The sequence below is a fragment of the Jaculus jaculus genome, chromosome 6 (assembly GCF_020740685.1).
Source record: "Jaculus jaculus isolate mJacJac1 chromosome 6, mJacJac1.mat.Y.cur, whole genome shotgun sequence".
Taxonomy (NCBI): Eukaryota; Metazoa; Chordata; class Mammalia; order Rodentia; family Dipodidae; genus Jaculus; species Jaculus jaculus.
The window spans coordinates 12,436,185-12,440,581 of NC_059107.1; the positions used below are offsets into that span (position 1 = coordinate 12,436,185).

The following is a 4,397-nucleotide window of genomic DNA, read 5'->3' on the forward strand; positions in this document are numbered from 1 at the left end:
CACAGCCAGCACAAGGACCATATTCATACCCTTCACCCTTTTGCCAAATGTATATGGATTATGGCCTAAATCACATTTAAGGTTATTTTTGAATTGACATAACAGGGTTTTTTTTTGGGGGGGGGGTTGGGAAGAATCCCCAAAGCATATACAACTTTGCCACAATTCTCTGTATTCAGTATTGTATTGCAATGACACAACCAGCTGCTGGCTGCCACCATGCACATAGCCTTCCCAAACTATATATGGATAATACTGGAGAAAGTTGCCCTTGACTTGGGAAGCCAGTGACGTGTTGCGCAGAAGGGAAGAGAGTTGGCATTTGGAGTCGTGAGTTTTCTCTGGATCTGGCAGGCACCTGTGACCTCCAGTGCTCCCCCAATCAGCAGATATCAGAAGATAGTGATCCCTGCCTTCTCTCTCGTACAGTGCCACTACACAAATTAGCTAATAGACGCGAGGCTACTTTGTAGATGGAGAAACGCTATTCAGATATAGGATGCTTTAATTAAGAAGGAGTTTGACTTCAGACAGTAAGCAGGCTGCCACAAATAGCCTGCCCTGTGATTTCTGACACTCCACAAGAAGAGAGGACTAATTAAAAGAGCAAGACTTACAGAGCCACTGTGCACAAGCTCAAAGGGAGAACATCCCTTGCGTCTAATCAGCGTGGAGGAGTAGAAGTGAGATGACATTAGTTTAAAGCCAGGAACCGAAAACTGTACAGCAATTATGCAAACAAGTATCTTACATTGTGCAGCGCTGGTCTGGAGCAGTGTGCAATGAGACCAGTTATAACGCAGAACATTAAACACTTTATTTTTAAACCCCTTCATACTGTTCAAAAAATTCACTCATGCTGGGCCCGCCTTTAATCCCATCACTCAGGAGGCAGAGGTAGGAGGATTGCCCTGAGACTCCATAGTGAATTCCAGGTCAGCCTGGGCTGGAGTAAGACCCTACCTTGAACAACCAAAAAAAAAAAAAAAAAAAAAAAAAAAAAAAAAAAAAATTACCCAATAGCCAGTTCTATTTACTTACTTTTTCAGTAGATGAGAATGGGCAGATGTAGTTTATCTAGCCTTATTTTCTCACTGAGAATTTATCAATACGCTGTTTCATTTCTTCAAGCTTAATTTTATATTCAGTTGTAGTTGCAGAGTTGCCTGGTGACAATTTATGCATTTGTAATCATTCCTATCCTCTACTTGTGATCCTCCCTCAGTTTTGTAGACTGGATGCCTTTCCTGATATACATGCTGGCTTCAACTCAGCCCGAATTTGCAGCCAGGAAAACTGGAAAGAATCCAGATAAGTGGGTGACATGAACATCAGTCACCTGCCTCCTCCGCTGGCCCGCCTCTGCACTTGACAATAGTGTCTTTGAGTCCAGAGGCTGCCAGTGTGCAACAGGCCTACCTTGCCACTTCTTCCAAGAACTTGGTGCATTTTCTTTGTGATTCACTGTGAGATGTTATCATAGCTGATGGAGAAATGTTATTAACTTTAATTTACCAAAATTGAGTGCTCTATGAGACATTGAATCAAGCTGTTTTCTCCTAGCTGGTAAACACATTTATTAAAGCAAAAGGGATTAGTAACTCACTGTGTTCTACCTGGGCTGATTCACATAAACCATGAAAATAATATTCTTATAACCCAGGACTCAGTGTTTTATTTGATTTCTGTTTGTTTGTACTATTCTGGGACCTATGTTCTGAGACTAATAGAACTATCAGACCTTTCAAATGTAGCACTATAAAACAATTTGTCTTGGAGTCATTTATTTTGTGTGGGGAAATGTATACTTGGTCCTTCATTGTGAACCAAAATGCTTTCTAATACCTTGTCATGGGTGATGATTTTCTATCTAACATGTAGGGATGGATAAGTCTAAAAGTATTGTTAGGATTCTGTCTTGAATGGCATTACATTGATGGTACCCTTATAGGATGGTCCTGTGTGTCCTTATATTCTGATAATCCTTCTGAGAAAAACATTCTCTGTTATGTATCTTTTATATTATAATGCTTTCTTCTCCAGATTTCTCAGGAGCTAATGCCCAGTTTATTAATAGTTATGGTACTATGTAGTGAGGATGGAATAGTTGTGCCATTGTTGGTAAAACACAAGAGTAGATTTTGCATTGTATCATTTTTCTTCTTATGACCATAGGAAAAAAAAATGATATAAGATAAATTTGATGATTTAACAGCAGAAGTAATTTTATCACTTTTATTTGGTATTGTTAACTTGTCCTTTGTTAAATAAAAGCTTTGTATGTAATGGCTAAATGTTGTGCTCAAAAGTAAATTCAAACCTGGTTTCAGATGCTACCAGCTTATGAACTTAACTTTTCATTTTCTCATGTATAAAATGTTAGTAGCCATAATGGGGAAATTCATATTCACATATGTACACCAACCTTGGTCAATTGTAGATCAACATTCCACATTGTGAATGTACTGGAAGTTTCCTGAGAAAGCAGGGGCTTCACCATGGAGTACTGTTTCAGATGCATATAAAAGTTAGTTGGATGCTTGCTTTGGCAGCACACATACTAAAATTGAAATGATACAGAGAAGATTAGCATGGCCCCTGTACAAGGCCAATATGCAAATTTATGAAGCATTCTGTATTTTTAGGTTGAGACATCATGCCCAGAAGCATGCCCTCCCACAAATAAGTGACTGCTCCTCTAACAATGCATAAGCCACAACCTCATGGGGAATACCTGCAACTCCACTGAGGAGCACCCCCAATGAAATGGGTGAGGGACCAGGGAAAATAGGGTACCAACACATGATATATCCATAAAAAATATGTGTTCATAATAGTAATAATAATAAACATAAAAAACATTTAAAAAATTAATGCATCTCAAAAAGAAAGTTAATTGGAAATGCAAATAGGATAAATTTAAGTTATGTATTCTATAAGACTTATTTTCACTGTTAAGTGCTTTCTGTCTTGTCACTGGATTATGGTAGGAAATATTTAATTGTAAAAATCAATGTTTTTTTGCTCTCCCTACTCCCTCCCAAATTGTTTATATATTGGCCAAAAGAAAGATATATTCTGAATGTCACATGATGTCATTTACTTCCAACAGCCCTCCTTGAAGTGGTTGTAGGGATGATGTAGCGTGAGTTGCCACGTGTCTAGTGCAGCTTGGCTCTCAGTCAGCCATCACATATGCACCTGCTATTATTTGATCCAGCACTAGCTGTAATGTCACGTAACAGAAACTGATGCAAAGTCATTACTGGCTTGTAAGATAGGCGCTTTGCAGGTGAGGTGTGGCTCCCTGGTATACTAGGCACTCATCTGACAAGCTGTGCAAGTAATGCATTCACCTTCACCTCAAATGGCAGAGATGAAAGCTGAGCTGGAGCTTGGTGTGAACTGTGTTGGTGTGTGGGAGAGTCCACCACAGCTGAATACTCTTCACAGCAACTCAGGCCTTGATTTTGTTTCAAGTTTCTAAAGGCGCCAAGGTTGGACATGCACCCGAGTCAGTCATTGTCCATTGTATGTGGTAGTTGATGCCATGTCTGTGCATCACCCTTGGATCCTAAGCAGGACAGCAGCAGTCTATGGGCTGGGGGAGAGGTCTTATGGCTAATGTGTAGCTTCTTGGTGACACTTCTGCCTTAGGCTTTGTATATTGTGGCTCAAATTCGGATTTATTTATTTGTTTGGAAGTGCGAGACAGAGGGAAATAGGCAGACAAAGTAAATGGGTATAGGTGCACCAGGGATGTCCCTCACTGCAAAAGAACTCCAGACATTTGTGCCATTTAGTGCATGGCTTTGCATAGTTACTGAGAAAACAATCCCAGACAATTAGGCTCTGTATTCAAGTTGGTGGTGATGGAAGCCATTGTGAATTTTATTTTAACTGAGCAAGATTTTCAGAAAGAAAATTTGCAAGTATAATTGCATGTTTCCTCTCACCTAGACTGATTGGTGGTGGCTTTTTACCCATCTTATGGGTATAATGAGTTTAGAAGTCTAATGGATTATTTTTATCCTTCATTGCTTTCAGGTAAAGTTTGTGGTCAGTTTACTGTGGTAGTTGTTTAGTGGCTTAAGTATTATCTTATGCTTGAAAAACTTTGTAAAATTAGATTAGGCTTCCCAATTTTCCTGAATGCTACTACACCAAATTCACATTGAAATCAATATCAGTGCCATAACCAAGGAACTCAATTAATGTTTTAACTATATATAATGTAGAACATGGCTGTGAATCTCATTCTCTCCCAGATCTCTCTCTCTTCTCCTGTCTGTTGCTTATTCATTGCATTCTTATCCTTTATTTCTTCTTTTACAATTCAAAATGTAATACACTCTAAATAGGTTGTTATGCTGATGTGTAAAAATCACATTTACTAA

General features: G+C 38.9%; 1 non-coding gene across 1 annotated transcript; it reads left to right on the forward strand.

The window, feature by feature from the left end:
- Positions 1-2,540: 2,540 nt before the first annotated feature.
- Positions 2,541-2,643, forward strand: LOC123461832. The gene has a single exon (XR_006637897.1). It is a non-coding gene; the product is annotated as a U6 spliceosomal RNA (small nuclear RNA).
- The last annotated feature ends 1,754 nt before the right edge of the window (positions 2,644-4,397 follow it).